The 21183-nt window shown below is 42.8% G+C and overlaps 1 protein-coding gene across 6 annotated transcripts in view; it reads left to right on the top strand.

Annotated features, from left to right (window-relative positions):
- The window catches only part of LOC132407702 (membrane-associated phosphatidylinositol transfer protein 2), a 317765-nt gene that overhangs the window by 54286 nt on the left and 242296 nt on the right, over nucleotides 1–21183 (top strand). Inside the window, exon 1 of one of the 6 annotated variants that reach the window (XM_059994566.1) lies at nucleotides 15988–16186. The exons of the other annotated variants lie outside the window; for them this stretch is intronic. The gene's annotated coding sequence lies outside the window, so the exon portion shown is untranslated. Of the gene's footprint in view, nucleotides 1–15987; nucleotides 16187–21183 lie in introns of those variants that run through there. 6 annotated transcript variants of the gene reach the window in all.

Below are 21183 nucleotides of genomic sequence, written 5' to 3' on the forward strand. Positions count from 1 at the left end.
TCTTCCAGAGAATCAATTTTGTCCCTTGCAATTGTTTTGTTCTTAACATATCTGTGGAATTCTTTAGGATTCTCCTTCACCTTGTCTGTTAAGGCAACCTTATGCCTTTTCTTAGCCTTCCTGATTTCTTTCTTAAGTGTTCTCTCGCATTTCTTATACTCCATAAGCACCTTATTTGTTCCTACCGGCCTATACCTGTAATGCACCTCCTTTTATTTTCTTAACTAGGGCCTCAATATCTCTTGAAATCCAAGGTTCCCTACACCTGCTATCTTTACATTTTATTCTGACAAGCACATATAAAGCTTCTACTCTCACAATTTCACTTACCAACTACAGCTTCTCCAGAAAATAGCCTGTCCCAATCCACACTTGCCAGGTTCCTTCTGATACCATCAGAATTGATCTTCCTCCAATTTAGAATCTCAACACGCAGATCAGACCTAACTTTCTGTATATTTACTTTGAAGCTAATGACATAATGATCACCAAATGCAAGGTGTTCACCCACACAAACTTCTGTCACCTGCCCTGATCAAGCACACTCTCTCTTTGGGACCTCAATGTATTGATTAAGAAAACTTTCCTGAACACATTTAATACACACTATCTCATCTAGTCCTTTACTGGTATGGGAGTCCCAGTCAATATGTGGAAAGTTAAAATCACCTACTATAACAACCTTGTGTTTCTCTGCAATCTCTCTACAAAGTTGTTTCTCTATATCCCCAGACTGTTGGGTGGTCTGTAATGTAACCCCATTAATGTGGTCATACCCTTCTAATTTTTCATTTCCACCCATAACTCCTCATGAGATGTTTCCCAATTTGTCCTGACTGAGCACTCCCATGACATTTTTCTTGACGAGTAATGCTACCCCTCCTCCTTTAATCCCTCCCGTTCTGCGGCTTCTAGAACACCGGAACTCCGAAATAGTGAGCTGCCAATCCTGCCCCTCCTGCAACTAAATCTTACTCATGGCTAAAATATCATAATCCCAGTTGTTGATCCATGCCCTGAGCCTTTTTGCCTTTCCTACAATACTTCTTGCATTGAAGTATACACAGCTCAGTACATTAATCACACCATGCTCAACCTTTTGATTCCTGAATTTGTCTGGGGTCTTAACATTCTCCATTATCTGTTCTGGGACTCTGATTCCCACCCCCCACAACTACTCTATTCTATTTATTTCTTTCTAATATTATCATGTATTGCAATGTACCGCTGCTACTAAGTTAACAAATTTCATGACATATGCTAGTGATAATAAACCTGATACTGATTCTGAACTCTAGTTTAAAGCCCACCATGCAGCATTAACAAACCTTCCTGCTAGGCTATTAGTCTCTTTCCAGTTCATGTGCAAACCATCTTCCAGGGAAGGTGGGACCTTCCCTGGAAGGGAGCCCAGTGATACAAAAATCTTAAGCCCTCCCTCCTACACGAACTCCTTAGCCACATGTTAAACTTCCTATTTCTGGTCTCGCTAGCACATGGTATGGGTAGCAATCCTGCCCTTTAACTTAGTACCTAACTCCCTGAACTCACTTTGCAAAACCCTGTCACTTTTCCTACTTATGTAAAAAGGTACCTACATGGACCATGACCTCTTGCAGTATTTTAAGCAGTTTTCAGTCTCCTTATCTAAGAAAGGATGTGCTTATATCGGAGAGGATCGAGAGGACATTCACATGAATGATCCCAGAAATGAAAGGTGTAGCAACAAAATCTAATCCAAGATCACAAGAATTGTCACTAGCCTGCAATCACCTCGGGTTTGTTACATTCGCATGACACACTCTCAGCTCCAATGAAATGATTGTTCCAAAGAGTCAAATTCTTTATTTTGATCCTTATTAGCAATTAACAACATACAATCTTGAAGCGATATTAAGTAGTCAGCAAAGGTATGATCTCTGCCAATCCCAAGCTGCAAACTGCCACAAAATAAGCATGAATACTGTAAGATATAGGAGCGGATTAGGCCATTTGGCCCATCAAGTCTGCTCTGTAATTCCATCATGGCTGATCCAATTTTCCTCTCAGCCCAAGTCTTGTGCCTTCTCCCCATATCCCTCATCCCATGACCAATCAAGAATATATCAACCTGACTCGGCCTCTACAGCTGCCTGTAGCAAAGAATTCCACAGATTCACCACTCTCTGGCTAAAGAAATTCCTCCTCATCTCCGTTCCAAATGGATGCCCCTCTATTCTGAGGCTTAGACTCTCCCACCATAGGAAACATCCTCTCCACATCCACTTTATCAAGGCCTTTCACTATTTGATAGGTTTCAGTGAGATCCCCTCATTCTTATTCCTTTTGCTTTTACTCACAAATAACTAAAGTGACTCATTACCATAATAAACATGCAACACGGAATACATGGCTGCTACAAAAGTTTAATATATGAGAAGCGTTTGATGGTTTTGAGATTGTGTTCTCTGGAGCTTAGAAGAATGAGAGGGGATCTCATTGAAACCTATTGAATGTTGAAAGGGCTCGACAGAGTGGATGTGGAGAGGATGTTTCCTATACTGGGTGTATGGAGGACCAGAAGGCACAGCCTCAGAATAGAAGGAAGTCCATTTAGAACAGAGGTGAGAAGGAACTTCTTTAGCTAGAGGGTGATAAATCTGTGGAATTCATTGCCACGGATAGCTGTGGAGGCGAAGTCAATGGGTATATTTAAAGCAGAGGTTGATAGGTTCTTGATTAGTCAGGGTGTCGGGTTATGAGAGAACGTAGGGGAATGAGGTTGGGAGTGATAATAAATCAGCCATGTTGGAATGGTAGTACAAACTCAATGGGCTGAATGGCTTAATTCTGCTCCTTTGTCTTATGGTCTTATGATCTAAGTACACTACCAACCAGTTAAATTTAGCAATCAACTCCCACAAATAATCTAACTAATAATTCTTTTTAAGTTTTTAATGAAAACATTGACTAATTTGGTAAAATATGCCAAGAGAGCTAGTCAGATTGGAACAGGAGCAAAGCATTCACACTCTTGATTGAATCGCTAATCTGTACCTCCATTCCACTTGTCCACCGTAGATCCGTGTTCCTTGGTACTGTTATTGTTAAAAAGCATAGTTTATATTGATCTGTGGCATCCACGGAATGAGGGAATTCCAATCCCTATTGTGTGGGAATTTGTTTCCTTAAATGCTCAGCTTTAATTGTAAAGTTGCGTGTCTCAGTCTGGCTTCGGACAGAGGAAGGTCAGGTCATGGAGTTAGGAAGTATTTGGCTCTCTACACCCATGACCATGTTGCTAGGCACATCTCAAATACCATCTATAAATTTGCTAATGTCACAACCATATTTGGCAGAATTACAGATGGTGATGAGGAGACTTAGAGAAATGAGCTAGTTGAGTGATATAGCTGCAAGAACCTTGCACTCAATGTCAGTAAGACCAAGGAGTTGATTGTGGACTTCAGAAAGAGTGAGACAAGGGAACAAACACCAGTCCTCATAGAGGGATGAGAAGTGGAAAGGGTGAACAATTTCAAGTTCCTGGGTGTGAACATCTCTGAGGATCTTTCCTGGTCCTGATGTATTGACAGCAGCTGTATTAAGAATTTGAGGAGATTTGGTATGTCACCAAAGTCTCTTGCAAATTTCTGCAGATGTACTATAGAGCATCATCACCTGGTTTGGAGGGGCCACTGCACAGGATCGAAATAAACTGCAGAAAGTCGTGAGCTCAGTCAGCTCCATCATGGGTGCTAGCCTCCCTAGCATCAAGAATCAATGTCTCAAAAAGGCAACATCAATCATTAAGGACAACCATCACCAAGGACATGCCCTCTTCTCATTGCTGCCATCAAGGTGGAGTTACAGGAGCCTGAGGGCATACACTCAGTGATTCAGGAACAGCTTTTTCCCCATCAGATTTTTGAAAGGACATTTCACCCATGAACATTACCTTATTACCTTTTTTTTTCTGTTTTGCACTATTTATTTAATTTAACTTTTAAAAAATGTGTATATATAAATACATACACACACACATACATATAGCTACACAGATATGTACGTATTATATATGTTTATTGTAATTTGCAGTTTTTTTAGTATTATGTCCACTGCTGCCTTAACAACAAATTTCACAACATATTCTGGTGATATTAAACCTGATTCTAGTTCTGATTCTGAAAATGCCTTGCATTTTCAACAAGTTACCCATTGCCATCACGGTGTGCTGCCAGTGCGGGAAATGAACATTTTGAGTAGTGGATGGGTACTAATTATGCAGAAATGAAACAGAAAATGCTGTTGGAACAACGAGGCTAATACGAGGTCAGAGTGAGGAACGCCATGTAGAATTAATGTGGGATGTAACTGAGAGCACAGGATTTCTCTTGTGAACTGAAGAATGCAAAATAATCATTCAGTCTGCATCTGTCTGATACAGGAGACCACGTCGTCAGGACAGGTTATAGTATATGAAAGTAAACGCACAAGTGAATCTCTGCTGCACATTGTGTGCACGTCTGGTTGCCTAGTTACAGGAAGGATGTCATTCAGCTGAGAAAGGTGCAGAAAAAATGAACTGGAGAGCTTGAGTTATAAGGAGAAACTGATCAGGCTGACATTTTCTCCCTAGAGTATAATAGGCTAAGAGGTGAATGTATAGATATATTGTAATATCCTAAATTCGAGATAAAGCAAATGGTCAGGGTAGGGGCGTCTAAAACTAAAAGGCAAGGATTTGTGATGGTAGAAGAGAAATTCAAAGAGTATTTAAAAAGGGAGTGGATACGTGGAATGGGCCACCAGAGAAAGTGATGACTTATATAGCATAACGATATATAAAAGACCATAAGACCATAAAACATTGGAACAGAATTAGGCCATTTGGCCCATTGAATCTGTACTGCCATAGCTCATATATTATCCCTCTCAACCCCATTCTTCTGCCTTCTATTCATCACCAATCAAGAACCTATCAACCTCTGCTTTAAATATGCCTAATGACATGGCCCCCACAGCTGCCTGTGGCAATGAATTCCACAGATTCACCACCCTCTGGCTAAAGAAATTCCTCCTCATCTCTCTTCTAAATGGACTTTCTTCTATTTTGAAGGTGTGTCCTCTTGTCTTAGACTCCCCTACTGTAGGAAACATCCTCTCCACGTCCACTCTATCTAGACCGGGGGTCGGCAACCCGCGGCTCCGGAGCCGCATGTGGCTCTTTTACGTCTGTGCTGCGGCTCCCTGTTGCTTTGGGAAATAATTGGTTGTGGCGACCCTTTTCCTGGCACATCCGAACCGACTCACAATTAGATAGCCTACGGGGGTTTGCGAGCACAGAGCTTTGGAGCCTCTGCGCCATGGGGGGCAGGTTGAGGGAGGCTTAAAAGTGAGGCTGAAGATTTCGAATAAAGTTTTTTCCTTCGACTGCAGTTACCGACTCCGTGTCGTAATTTTAGCGCTGCGTGTAGCACACCGCTACATGGTCAGTATTTAATTAAAATGTATTTTATGTTAGTTTGTTAGTTTTTGAAATGTAAATCTAAATTTGAAGATTATGGTGATCTTGTACAATCTAAATAAGACTTTGTGGCGACCCATTTCCTGACACATCCGAACCGGCTCACAATTAGCCAGCGTTCAGGCTAAGGGAGATAGCCTACGGGGGTTTGTGAGTACGTGTCTTTTGCAGCATCCGCGCCCATGGGGGGCGGGTTGAGGGAGGCTTAAAAGCAAGGCTGTTTAGTTCGAATAAAGCTATCTTTGACTGCAGTTTACTGACTGCGTGTAGCAACCGCTACAACGTGTTTTTATCGCTGGCTGTCCAGAGGGGAGGTGCTGAAACGCTTTGTCGCGTGTCTGGAAGAAGTGAAAACTTTCCTGGGCAGCAAAGGGCTCACCTTTCCTGAGCTGGAACAGCCAGAGTGGCTGGAAAAGCTACACTTCATGGTAGACATAACAGCGCACCTGAACACGCTGAACACAGCTCTTCAACGGGGTAAGGACGTACAGCCCTGCACATGTTGGAGGATGTTTTGGCATTCGAGCGCAAGTTGACGTTGCTTGCCAGAGATTTACAGAAAGGCACATTGTCTCACTTCCCCAATTTGAGAGAGTTCAAAAAAGGTCACGACATGATAAATTCGGAGTATTTACATTGGGCAATCATCGCAATGCAAACATCGTTTGGGAAACGCTTCTGTGAGTTCAGAGAGGAAAAAAACACATTATCCTTCCTGGTCACTCCCCTAAGCATCGATCCATCCCTACTGAATACGACTGCATTGTCAGGTGTGAGTCAACCTGAACAAGGATGATAAATATTTTAATTGCCTATTATTTTACGTATATTCATATGCTTTCATTGTTCAGTGAAATAGTCCTTTTATTTTTCAGGTTGACAGCTGGCTGACGTTATTTTTGGTTTGCTGCTGGCGGCAAATTTAAGTTTGGCGTTTTTCATAAATACAAGAAGGACTCAAATAGACGTTGAGTATTTTACTTAAAAGTAACCTTCAACCCAACGTCTTTTTTTCGGAGGTCAACATGTTTTTGTTGCATGCAGAAATGTAATTTCGTTTTCTCTGCAGGAGTTCATCAATTTCATAAATGCAACACATTATAGTTTGTTTATACATAGCATAAAGGCAAAACAAAACGTTGTATGCAGTGTTATTTCATTTTAAATGTCAAACGGGTTTTGCGGCTCCCAGTGTTTTCTTTTCTGTGGGAAACGGGTCCAAGTGGCTCTTTCAGTGGTAAAGGTTGCTGACCCCTGATCTAGACCTTTCAATATTTGATAGGTTTCAATCAGCTCCACCCCTCCCCTTCTAAATCCCAGTCCGTGCAGAATTAGAATCAGGTTTAACATCACTGGTATATGTTGTGAAATTTGTTGTGTGTGGCAGTGGTACATTGCAATACATAATAATAAAACCTATAAATTACAATAAAAATTACTGTGTGTGTTTATATATGATATACATATACAGTGCCTATAAGAAGTATTCAACCACCCCTCTATTGTTTTACAGCATTGAATCACAATGGATTTAATTTGGCTTTTTTGACTCTGATCAACAGAAAAACGACTCTTTTGTGTCAAAGTGAAAACAGTTCACTACAAAGTGATCTAAATTAATTCTAGTTGGCGGTCTGAGATCTGCACTGGGACCTCTGCTGTTTGTGATGTATATAAATGACCTAGATGAGAATATAAATGGGTGGGTTAGTAAGTTTGCAGGTGATACGAAGGTTAGTGGTGTTGTGGATAGCGTAGAAGACTGGCAAGGAATACAACGGGATACAGATCAGTTACAGATAAGGGTGGAGAAATGCCAGGTGGAGTTTATCTCAGTGAAATAAGAAGTGATACACCTTGGTAGGTCAAATGTAAAGAGACAGTACACTGTTTGGGCTGCTGAGTTCCTCTAGAATTTTGTGTGTGGTGATTGGATTAGTACACAGGATCATTAACAGTATTGACATGCTGAAAGATCTTGAGGTGCAAGTTTGCAGCTTATGAAAGTGGTCACACAGGTTGATAGGGCGGTTAAGATGGCATATTTGCCTTTATTAGTTGAGGCTTTGAGTTCAAAAGCCAGAAAATTGCGCTATGCTCTATGAAACTTTAGTCAGGCCACATCTGGTCACTCCATTACAGGAAGGATGTGGAGACTTTAGAGAGGGTGCAAAAAAGGTTTATGAGAATGTTGCCTGGATTAGAGGGCATGTGCTATAATGAGAGGTTGGACAGATGGGTTGTTTTCTCTGGAGTAGCAAGGCTGAGGGGAGAACTGATAGAGGTTTATGAGATTATGAGAGTTATAGATAGACGGCCAGCATCTTTTCCAAGGTTTGAAGTGTTTAATACCATGTATTTAATGTGAGAGGGGGTAAGTTCAAAGGAGAGATAATAGGACAAGTTTTTTTACACAGAGACTGTTGGATTGCTAGAATATGTTGTCAGGAATGGAGGCAGACATGAGAGAGGCATTCAAGAAGCTCTTAAGTAGGAAGATGTATGTGCAGGAAATGGAAGAATACAGAGGTTGTGTAGTCAGAGGGGATTAGTTTAGTTGGGCATTTGAGCACCAGTAAGATGACAATGTGCTTGAACACAGCATCTTTTCCAGGGCCAACCAACGGTAATACTGTCTTTTGTAAATGCATTTTTAAAATTGCAAGACACTTCTGGACATTAAGAACTTACATTACTGCAGGTCTACCCCATTAGCGAGTTGCTGGATGGCGGAGAAATTGAAGGAGCTGGTGTTGGTGAGCATTGTGCTGCTGCATGTGTCAGAGAGGTGTTGGAATGGGTGTGTAGTCTAACAGCGAGTAATCATCTCAGTTGCATTTTTTGTGATCACGAGACCCTGTTGGACATTGTTAATGTGAAGTGCTGTTGGTGGATGGTGGGAGAACTGTGTGGCCCATTTGCAGTCACCCAGTGTCGGAGTTGGTATGGCTACAGAGTTCACTTGGCAGAAGACAATATGTATCATATTTGACTGCAGACTGCTGCAACGTGCATGGACTCAGGGACTCAGGGACTATATTTTTGTGTGACTATATTTTGCTGCTGTCTTATTTGTGCTATATGTGCCTTGTGCTGTGTGTGACTGTTGGTACTGTGTTTGTACCTTAGCCCCGGAGTAACACTTTTGTTTGGCTGTATTCACGGGTATTTGTGAATGGTTAAGTGACAGTTGAACTTGAACTTGATTACTAGTTAAGTTAGTTTATCACTTCATCATGGGCTGAAGAGCCTGGCCCAGTGCTGTACAGTTCTTTGTTCTAAATGACAAAGAGGGTTGTGATTGGGAAACCTGTAGATATAATGTATTTGAGTTAACAAAGAGCATTTGTCTAAGTGCCATGTAAGAGCCCAGGGTAGTGGATGAAGTGTGTTAGGATGGATTGCAAACTGGCTGGTAGATAGAAAGGAAAGTGTTGTAATAAATGGCTCCTTTTCAGGCTGGAATGGTTTAACGAAGGCATATCATAGGGATCAGTTCTTGGCTCTCAGCCATTTGCTATTTACATTAAAGCTTGGGTGAGGACACAAAATGTAAATTTTCTAAGTTTGCTGATGGGATTAAAATAACTGGAAGGGCATATTGTGATGTGGGTGTGGTGATTCTGTACTAGGAGATAGATGGAGTGAGTGGGTGAAAACCTGGCAAATGGATTTTAAGTAGGGAAGTGTGAGGTCATGAAATTCAGTCAGGGGAATGAAATAGTGGATTATTGTCTAACTAGGGAGAAGGAGTACAAACGAGTGAAGTGCAGAGGAATCTAGGGTTTCCCCTTTACCCCTTTTCACCTTCCCCATTACACATTTTCCCACCCCCCTTTATCCAGTTTCCCCTTCCCCTTTACCCATTCCCTTTTCCTCTTCCCCTTTGCCCCCTCTGCACCCAACCCTCTCTTCCCCTCCCTTCTCTCTCACCCACTCACCCCCTCCTCTCTCCCCACCTCCTCTTACCCCCTCTTTCCCCAACTCTTCTCTACCCCCTCCTTTCTCCCCAACTCCTCTCTCTCCACCTCTTCTCTCCCCACCTCCTCTCACCCCCTCTCCCCCTCTCTCCCCACCTCCTCACCCCCTCCTCTCTCCCCACCTCCTCTCCCCCTTCTCTCTCCCACCTCCTTTCCCCCACCCCGTTTTCCCCCCTTCTCCCCCCTTTTCCTCAGACCATGTGTCGTGCAGTAATTATATGAACTGCCTAATGAATTTCACGGTGAGCTGCCTGTGCCGCCTTGCATTATTCAGCTAATCTGCTCTGTTCCTGCACTGATGTGCTATGATAGGAGAGTAATAACCACTTTCTACCTGCTGCCTGTGTTCTTAATAGGTAATAATTGAGGGCAGCGTGTCTGCATGTCTGACCTCAAGCTGATTAATGAGGGTTTAATTTGCCTGTCTGTCCATGATATAACCTTGTATCTCAGGCACAAATATCCAGACAGATGCACACTGCCGTTTTTAAGGTATTGCCATTTGGACCTGTTGCCCTCTTTTAGAAGTGAGAATTGTCTGTTAGCTTCTTGCAGTTTTTGTTACTTTAATGCTATGGAGCAAGGACAAACATGTAATCAGCCTTGGGGATCTGGCTTGATAAGTTTACCATTCCATAGAAGTGTTTGTTACCATCCTTAACTGCTCTCTATCGATAGTGGGCAAGAACCTGGTCATCAGGTGTGAGGTGCTCTCAAGGCTGCTGTATTTGGCGCAGATGTAGCCAGTCCCCAGCTCCTTCAGTTGGGAAATCACCCGAGCCGTCTTCAGATTCGTCTGGGGATCCAAGATGGAGTGGGTCAGACGGACCACCATGCACAAGTCCCTGGACAATGGGGGCAAAAACGTCCCCAATGTCGCCCTCACCCTGATGGCCAGCTTCGTGTGTGGCTGCATCAGGTTGTGTGTGGATCCCAGGTACATGGGCACCAAGTACCACTACGTGCCCAGATTCTACCTGTCGTCCTGGCTACGAAGGATGGGTCTGGGCCCTTTCCCGCGCAACACCCTGTCAGCTGGTCGTTGCCACTATACCTGTCCTTCGTAGAGAAGTTCTTTCAGGTCAACACCTCTGACCACAGGGCCATCAGGCAGAGGTCAGCACGTAAGGTCCTGCAGGCACTGCAGGAGAAGGACGAGATGGACACAGTGGGGTGGTTCCCTGAGCAGACCGTCCAGTTCATCTGGCAAAATGCCTTATCGCCAGACCTCGCCAACAGGCACCAAGACCTCGCCTGGCTGGCGGTGAGAGCGGCCCTCCCAGTCCGATCCCTCCTGTACGTCCGGAACGTCATCTCCACACCCCTCTGCCCACGGGAGGACTGCAGAGAGGAGGAGTCATTGACCCACCTCTTTGCACACTGTGGGTTCGCGGAGAAGGTGTGGAAGAGGATGGAAGGGACAGTGTCGAGATTCATCTCCAGCAGCTGTGTAACAGAGGACTCTCTGATCTACGGGCTGTTCCCGGGGACGCACACCGAGACCAGCATCCGGTGCTGCTGGCAGATCATCACGGTCAAAGATGCTCTTTGGTCGGCCTGAAACTTGATGGTCTACCAGCACATGGAGATGTCCGTGGGGGAATGCTGCTGACTGGCACATTCTCGGCTGCAGGAGTACGTGCTGAGGGACGCACTCAAACTTGGTGCACCCACCGCAAGGGCCCGGTGGGGAAGGACCACAGTCTAGGGTTCTTCTCCCATGGGAGTTCAGGGGTGGGGGGTTGGGGGTATACCCCCTGAATGTAAATATGAAAGAACAAAGTGCCACGTGGGTGGCAAAACATTAGAACTTTGAAAATGTAAAGACAGTAATGGTACCAACTGTAAAGAATTGAAAGTCTTTGAATGGTTATTGTAAATAATTTTATTTTGGAATAAAGTATATTTTGTTTAATTAAAAAAAACTGAGTGGTGATCCACCTCAGAACAAGCTGCTTTGGAGGTGTTGGAATTCGTATTTTTATTCCTTTCTCCGATCTTGTTTCGGGCCTTTGCCCAACTTTCTCAGCTGAGGGTAAGTACCCGTTTATGTAGGTGAATTTAACAGTGTGATTTCTTACCTGAGCTTTGCAGTGAATGTATACATGATGGGCTTAGTGGGCCATTTCCTTGTACCCCTGGCACCAACCTACCCACCATCAAGGACATATACACAGAAAGGTGCTGCAAAAGAGCCAGGAACATTATGAAGGAACCCACCCACCCTGCTCATGGACTGTTTGTCCCACTCCCATCAGGGAGGAGGCTACATTCCATCCACACCAGGACCACCAGACTCAAAAACAGTTACTTTCCCCAAGCAGTAAGGCTGATCGACACCTCCACCCACTAACTCACCCCCCCACACCCCCAACCACCATTACTTTATTATTTCCTGTTTGAGTCACTTCTGTGCCTAGCACCACTAAATCAGAATCAGAATTGGGTTTAATATCACTGGCATATGTCATGAAATTCGTTAACTTTGCGGCAGCAGTACAGTGCAGTACCTGATAAAGCTGAATTACAGTCAGTATATATAAATGTATATTAAATAGTTAAATTAAAACAAGTAGTGCAAAATCAAATTTTTTAAAAAAGTAGTGAGGTAATGTTCATGGATTCAATGTCCATTCAGAAATCAGATGGCAGAGGGGAAGAAGCTGTTCCTTAATCGCTGAGTGTGTGCCTTCAGGTTTTTGTACCTCCTTCTTGACGGTAACAATGAGAAGAGGGCATGTCCTGTGTGGTGGGGGGCCTTAATGATAAATGCCATTCTGGGATACTGCACCTTGAAGATGTCTGGGATACCTTGGAGGCTAGTACCCATGATGGAGCTGACTGTGGACATGCGATCAATCTATGTATATAAGCTATCTTATATATTTATTATTGTTGTGTTCTTTATCTTTTGTGGGGTATTTTGGTGTTACATTGGATCCGGAGTAACAACTATTTTGTTCTCTTTTACACTCGTGTACGGGGAATCTTGAATAGTGAGTACGTGAAGTATTGGACCAGCAATTTGCAGGTTGAGTGAACAGTTTTTGTTTTAGCTTTGAGAAATTGAACTTGATAAAATATATAGATTATGGGTTTGAAAAGGACGACTGATCATTGGAGCAGTAATGTATGCTCTGTGTTTCTCTTTAATCTCTCCTGCTTTCCAGTCAGACACACATGCTGTGTTCTCTCTTCCTCTTTCTGAATCTTATCTCTGATTTCTCCAACTTTTGATAGAAGGTCGTTATCTGAATTTTTTTCCCTTTGTTCCTGTTTTCGCTGATGTTGCCTGACCTACTGAATATTTTAGTCAGGTTTATTGTCATTTAACTATTTACACATTTACTGCTATTTATTTATATCTGCATTTGTAATTTGTTTACAGTTCCTGATGTTTATAGTTACTGTTCTATAGATTTGCTAAGTATGCCCATAGGAAAAATAGAATCTCACAGTTGTATGTGGTGACATGTATGTACTCTGCTAATAAATTTTACTTTGAGCTTTGAACTGTCAAAAGAGACGTTTCTCCGAACCAGGGTATAAAGCACTGTAGTATACATAACACACTTAATTCATATTAACTTATGAAATCCACAGATGGATTACACATAAATAAAAAAAGTGCGTAAATTAAATATTGTAAAGTACAGAACAGATTAACCAGTGACATTTTGAATAGAATGTGGCAGGGGAGTTCAGAAGCCTATTGGCCTGAGGGAAGAAACTGTTTCCCATTCTGACCGTTCTTGTTTTTTATGCATTGCAGTCTCTTGCCAGATGTTAGAAAGTTGAAGGGGATACTGGATGGATGGGTGGGATCCTTAGTAATACTAAGAGCCCTACGTACGCATTGCTCCTGATAAATGTTCCCAGTGGATGGTAGGATCCTCTCAGCTGTTCTCATGGCCCTTTGTAGGGACATACGGTCTGATGCTCGGCTGCTCCCATATCAGATGGAGATGTAACTTGTCAGGATGCTCTCAATGATGCTCTTGTAACACACAGTTAAGATGGTGGTGGTGGGGGGTGGGGAGCCTCGCTTTCCTCAATCTCGTAAGGAAGTGAACACGCTGCTGTGCCTTCTTGTTTAGGGAGGTGATCCATGATATGAACTACCAGGAACTTGGTGCATTTAACTCTCTCTATGGAGGAGCCATGTATTTGCAGAGGGGGATGATTCTTCTGCACCTTTCTGAGGTCCACAATGATTTCCTTGGTCTTCTCCACGTTCAGACTTAGGTTGCTCTTCTCACACCAGATTCTCTTTTAGATTTTCTGCATCTGCAGTATTTTGCTTTTCCATCAGTATTTTTTTTACTTGTGAAGGTCAACCTGTGATCGTGAGAGGGTACAGTGTTGTAAAAGTTTCAAGTCATCTGGGTGTTACTTTCTTGTTCATATTTCCTTTCCATTGGTATTTTCCTCATTGCTGTCATTCGTCATACAGCTCAAGTCTTCTGTAACACATCTGCTCTTGAAAGGAATGTTGTCTTTGGATTTCAATCTCATGTTCTGCGGTGCTTAATGACCAAGTAGCTTTGAAGATATGAGGCCCTCCATTAGTCAGGGTTGACCATGGATCTTGCATCCCAGCTGTCTATGTTGTGCGCAGGCCAGGGCAGCACGATAAAGAGAGCAAACTGTTGTCCATGCAGCAGACTCCACTTCTCCACACAGCTGAAGGATCCAAAGAAACGGCAAAGACCTGAAACAATTTGGCATCAGCAGCATCGCAGGAGTTGCCAGTCAGTGTAGAACTCAACGTAGGACTTCCTAAAGGGTTCTAGCTCTGAAATTTTCCTCAGAGTTTACTCCCCAAGCCTTCCCCAGGGCAGCAGAGGATTGAAATCAGAGTTTACCTTTTCCTAGATGAGCTGCCAAACATGGCAGATGATTCGCATCTGCCTGAAATGACTGGTTTTAATGTGCCAGTCACTCAGCTTTGCTCCTTCTTCTGCCAGTAGAAACGATTCCACCAGGCTTAGTAGCTAAACCACTCGTGAAGGCCAGGAGCTGGAGTTGGTTGTCAGAAGCTGTTTGAGATGCACATTACTGGGAGCTTATCCCCATTACCACCCCCAGCTATAACAACCTTAAGGTGGTTTACTTACTCAAAGACATCTTCTTCAAATGAAGATGCCTCAAAAAAGTGGCATCCATCATGAAGGACTCCCATCATCCAGGACATGCTCATTTCTACCATTAAGGATGAGGTACAGGAGCCAGAAGATGTACATTCAACAATTCAGGAACAGCTTTTTTCCTCTGGCATCAGGTTTCTGAATGGACACTATACATTACTTCAATATTTAATTTTCTTTTGGCTCTCTTTTTGCACTGCTTAATTATGTATATGTGTGTGTGTGTGTGTGTGTATATATACACACACGCGCGCGTACACACTCACACACGCTCTCTCTCATGAACACACACACACATACACACACAAACAGTAATTTGTGGTTTTTAGTATATTGTATTGCAATGTACTGCTATGACAAACAACAAATTTCACAACATATGCCAACTGCAAAATCTGATTTTGATTCTAATCTGCATGAACCTTCAGTTTATCATTGTTATTGTGAAGAACACCAGTTTAAAGCAGCAATGTGCAGCTGGTACACCAGTATTTTGTTAAAAAGCTAACCATTTAGATTGTCGACCTTGAGTCCAAATCACATGAGCTGCTGAGCAAAAAGATGGCAATTGGCACAGAGGCTATGCACTCCTTTAGTTGTGAGGCCTGTGGCAGTCAGTCCTGGTGTTACTTACTTGCTTTAGGCCATCACCCCTATTGGGGCATAAGTCACCAACAGTAGTTTGCCAGAGTCCTGTTTCTTGTGCCAGTCTTTCAAGTTTCCATCTTAAGATCCTTCCTCTCCCAGGGATGAGGTATTTGGAGCTTCTGCAGCTCTGTGTTGTTATGGGATGGGGTTGTAGCCCAACCTTCTTCCTTTCTCAACTGAGCTTGGGACCTTCCATGGAGGAGTTACAAATTACCAATGTCCTGATAACATTGTTGACGGAGTTTGACCTTCCTGGTGTTGTGAAGCACAGCCATTCAGTAAATCATCTCATTGAGTCATAGAAAAGTACAGCACAGAAACAGGTTCTTCAGCCCATCTAGTCTGTGCTGAACTATTTAAATAAATCGGTATTCACTACTTCATTCGATCAGTTATATAGTTTTTTTTTCATTTTAATTAAAGAGCTTTGTCTATGTGTTTATGAGAAGCTTTCAACTGTGGGCCATCCGTATATATAAATATACAGGGGAGGAGCTGCTTCAGTTGACCCAGCTGCCTGCCTCGGTGATTGGTTTGGAAACAGCTCGTGCATGCAGTCGGAGCCGATGAGCTCAGGGAATGTTCTGGTTGCAGAGAGGTGTGTGGTGGTGCTGATTAGCCATTGTTCCCTCAAGCTGGTATCTCGTGGCGTTCTCCCCACCTACTGGGCAGCTTCCTTCTCCATGGGAACCTGCTACAATGGTTCCAGGACAGACAAGAATTTCTTTTCTGAATGTGTCACTCGCACCGAAGTGAGACGTTTGCTTGTTTATCTTGCGCTTGGCGAGCTGTGAGTAATGGTTTGCTTAGAGCCAGCAGGAGGTAAATAATGGGAAGTATCCCCAATTCCCTCAGAAAGATTTGATGAAGCTCGAGTAGCCAAGGTTTCAAAATATGTTTAAAAGGTAATCTGTTTATTCTACTACAGCAAAATCTAACCTGGCTGCAATTAAATGTGTTGATTTTGCAGTGGGTCTTTCTCACCATGTATCATGTCAACAAGTCAAAATTTTAAATAACTTAGTCTCCACAGAATGGATTTGATGTGCAATATGTATTGTGTTGATGGCTGTGCAGGAGGAGCTGCTGAGATTAATTGGAAGGCTTTTTAACCATTGCAGTCTGAGCATATTCGAAATACTGAGAGGTTGAAATCTCTTATGAAATAGTATCATTCAACTTTACAAAAATACCTCTCTGTTTCAAATGAATCTCTGCTTTTGGATTTTTAATTTACAACTAGACAGTAAAATAGTCAGTATTCCCCAGAGAAGGGAACTCCATACAGGAAAAGCTGTAAGATATCCTGGAAATGTTTGCTGGAGGTTCATTGTACCGTTCATTAGGTTTAGGTTAGGAAGCTTCAGGCCGACTGGAGACTGACATGGTGTTCAGAAGTGTTAGTGCCTTCTTGTTTGTGACTGGGGGGGTCCTTTTTCAGCTGTGCTGCGATGCATTTCGTGATCTGTAAGAGTGCTGTTTGGCAACACACACAAAATGCTGGAGGAACTCAGCAGGTCAGGCAGCATCCATGGAAAAGAGTAAACATCTGATGTTTCAGACAGAGGCCCTTCTTCAGGAAGAGGGGAAGTCAGAGTAAGAAGGTGCAGGGAGAGGAGGAAGATGTACAAGGTGGCAGGTGAGAGGTGAAACCAGGAGAGGGGGAGGGTGAAGTGAAGAGTTGGGAAGTTGCTGAAAGAGATGAGGGTTGGAGAAGGAGGGATCTGATAGGAGAGGATAAAAGACCATGGAAGGAGAGGAGCACCAGAGGAAGGTGATGAGTGGGTAAGGAAAAAGTTGGGAGAGGGAAACTAGGAATGGAGAATGGGAAAGTGGGGGGGGGGGGGAGCAATTACTGTAAGCTCAAGAAAGTCCGTTTGTACCATCAGGCTGGAGGCTACCCAGATGGAATATAAGATGTTGCTCTGCCAACTTGAGTGTGGCCTCATCCTGGCAGTAGAGGAGGCGATGGACTAACATGTCAGAATGAAACGGGTGGCTACCAGGAGATCCGGCTTTTTGTTTCGGATGAAGCTTGGCCTATTTCTATCCCACTTCTGTCTCTATAATATTAAGGTGAATTTTAAATACCTGAGTTTACATACTTGTCAGTGATTTTTATCTATCTATCTAGAGTAGACAGAGTATCTTTCTCCCCAGTGCGGAAGTGTCTAATGCCAGAGGTTATGCATTGAAGGTGAGAGGGGGCCGGTTCAAAGGGGATGTGAGGGGTAAGTTTTTTACTCAGAGAGTGGTGGATGTCTGTAATGTGCTGCCTGGTGTGGTGGTAGAGGCGAATACATTAGAGACTTTGAAGAGACATTTGGATTGGCACGTGGATGTGAGGAAAATGGAGGGATATGGACATTGTGAAGGTAGGAAGGATTCATTTTTGGAGGTTTCTTGATTTACTTTTTAGCTGGTTCAACACAACATTGTGGGCCCAAAGGCCTGTACTGTTCTATGTTCTGTGTATCCAGCACTTTGCACCTATTTTCGGTTTCTGTAGAACAGAGGTTCCCAACCTTTTTTATGATGTGGACCCCTGCCATTAACCGAGGTGTCTGTAGACCCCATGTTGAGAACCCGTGGTGTAGTGGGAATGAGACAGATAAGATTTACAAAACTTTGCTTTTTATCGGGCATTTTACAAGTGGGCATTTTTTTCAAATAATAAGACGACAACTTGAGTTTAGTAATTTTAAATAAAGCTTGTTAACTATTCAGTTTAAAGTTTGTAGCAATTTTTAAAATTTGTGGTAAATTGTACCCTGCTGTTTGTGGCTGGGTGGTTTGGAGTAAAACGCCTGTTAGCTGAACTTACAGCAGCTTTTGTATGTGCACCCCAGTATTTCCTCAGTTCAGCAAAAATTTTGGGGTGCTGCTTAAAATGGGAGTCCCAGGAATGGCCACACAAAGGCCCTTTGCTAATTTGTCACAGGTTATTAAAAACAATGTATAAACCACTTAACAAGATTTAAAGGAAGTATTGAATACAGGAGATGGGATGTTACGTTAAAGTTGTTTAAGATGTTGGTGAGGACTAATTTAGAGAATTGTGTGCAGCTTTGGTCATCTACCAACAGGAAAAATGTAAATAAGGTTGAAAGAATGCAGAGAAAACTTACAAGGATATTGCCAGGACTGAAGGACCTGAGTTATAAGGAAAGATTGAATAAGTTAGGACTCTTCCTTGGAACTTCGAAGATTGAGAGGAGATTTGATAGATGTATAAAATATGAGGGGTATAGATAGAGTAAATGTAAGCAGCCTTTTTCCACTGAGGTTGGATAAGAATACAACTGGAGGGCATGGTTTAGGGGTGAATAGTTTAAGGGGAACATGAGGGAAAATTTATTTGCTCAGAGGGTTGTGAGCGTGTTGAATGAGTTACCAGTACAAATGGTGCATGCAAACTCGATTTCAACGTTTGAGAGAAGTTTGGATAGGTATGTGGATAGTCAGAGCATGGAGGGCTATGGTCTGGCTGCAGGTTGATGAGAACAGGCAATTTAAATGGTTTGGCACAAACTAGATAGGCCGTAGGGCCTGTTTCTGTGCTGTACTTTTCTGACTCTGTGACTTTAAATCAAAAATACTCAGCATCTCAGAAGCACCCCAGAGCAGAGTTGTGCACATTAACTTCATCCCAGCCAATGCACAGTTCAACATTCAAATTTATTGACAAAGTATGTACAACCTTGAGACTCATCTTCTTGTAGGCAGCCACGAAGAAGCACAATAGAATTCACAAAAAGAAACACACACAACAAAGAATGGCACATGTCCAACGTGTAAGAGAGGACGAATTGCGCAAATAGTAAAATAAATAACTATTACATGGAACCTGAACAGCAGAGTCCACAGTGACGGAGGCTGTTCAGCACTGAGGTGAGTGAAGCCTGTCCAGGAGCTCGTTGGCCACAGACAGTAACTGGTGGCTTTGGACCCAACACTCCTGCACCTGCTGGTGGTCAGAAGAAGAGTGGGAGACCGGTCAAACACAAGCAAACAGTGCTGAACACATGATGGCTTTTGTGCGATCAAATAACTGTCATTGGCAGTATTCTCCATGAATCTTTGGTGCTTTACTCAGGTAACAAATGGCTTTTGATGCATTTAAAGCAAGGTTAGAATGAATTTTAAACATTAATGTTAAACACATACACTCAGTGGCACTTTATTAGGTACACCTCTACATCTGCTTCTTAAAGCAAATATCTAATCAACCAATCGTGTTGCAGCAGCACAATGCATAAAAGCATGCAGACATGATCAAGAGGTTCAGTTGTTGTTCAGACCAAACAGCAGAATGGAGGAGTGGGGGAGTCTTGGACCAGAGGGCACAGCTTCAGAATAGAGGGATATCCCTTTAGAACAGAGATGAGAAGGAATTTCTTTAGCCAAGGGGTAGTGAATCTGTGGAATTCATTGGCTGTGGAGGACAAGTCATCAGGTATATTTAAGGCAGAAGTTGATAGGTTCCGAATCAGGAAAAGGGAGGTAGAGGGATGCTTACAGGATGACTTCCAGTTGGTGAACTGGACAGTGTACAGGAATTCATCTTCAGATCGGAATGAATATAACACGGTTGTCACTGACTTCATTAAAACCTGTGTGGATATGTGTGTGCCAACAAGAACATATGCCGTACTTACTTTTTGGTTAGTCAGGTATCAAAGGTTACGGGGAGAAGGCAGGAGAACAAGGTTGAGCGGGGTAATAAATCAGGCATGATGGAATGGCAGAGCAAACTCAATGGGCCAAATGGTCTCTTCTTATGTCTTACGGACTCTATAATTCTCAAGTTAGAATTTCATGCAAAGCATCAGGTGATCCTTTTCTATTTGAAATTCAGAGCTCTTCCAGAAAGATCTTGGGGAGGAGGGAGCTGGGTGAAGTTCCACACACAGTCACAGGATTGAAAGCAGTGGCGGTTTACCTGAAGGAATTTTCTTTCACCCTGTCTGGCAATTGTCAGCACTTGCTGAAGCTGGAGGTGTTATGGTCTGTTAGCCATCTCTGACCCACACAGCAAGCAAAGGGTCGAGGCCATCCCTGACGCTGATATTCTACAGATATGTGACCTTCTCTTTCATTGGTATCAGCTGTGTGAGATGAGCAAATGTATTTCTGTCTGGCTTATCTCAGTGATTGTAATTAATGTTATAATTGGATCTGTCGGAGATTTGCCCCGGAATGCAATGCATAATGCAAGTCTGATACGCTTCTCCACTGAAGAAAACTGTTCAGTGTTCGGAATTTTGTATCTAAGATATAACAGTTCAATGTCATCGAGGCAGAATTACAAGGTTTGGTTTGAGAGGGTGCTAATTTTGTACACTTAGACTGGAGATTGCTTTAAAAATGACTAATTTTAAAATAAAATTGTTTGCCATATTAAAATATTCATAATTATTATGTGACTTCTATGACTAGGGCGCTTGTGGTCTATGACCAAAGTTCAAGGTAGATGTTCTTATCAAAGTACGTATATGTCACCTGATACAATATTGATATCCATTTTAATGTGGACATACTCTGCAAATCTATAGAATAGTAACTATAATAGGATTAATAAGAATAAATGGCAATAAAAATGAGAACTTGAGACAGAGTACTTCAAATGATTTCATTAGTTGTAGGAATGTTTCAATGATGGACAAGTAAGTGGAACCTGGTAGTGCAAGTCCTGAGGCTCCTGTATCTTCTACCTGATGGCATCAGTGAGAAGAGAGCTTGACCAGGGTGGTGGGCCCTGATGATGGATGCTGCTTTGCTATGACAGCATTTCATGTAGATGTGCTCAATGGTTGGGAGGGCTTTACCCGTGAAGTGCTGAACCAAATAGGATTTTCTATTCAAAGGCATTGGTGTTTCCATACCAGGCCGTGATTCAGCC

The sequence above is a fragment of the Hypanus sabinus genome, chromosome 18 (genome assembly GCF_030144855.1).
Source record: "Hypanus sabinus isolate sHypSab1 chromosome 18, sHypSab1.hap1, whole genome shotgun sequence".
Classification (NCBI taxonomy): Eukaryota; Metazoa; Chordata; class Chondrichthyes; order Myliobatiformes; family Dasyatidae; genus Hypanus; species Hypanus sabinus.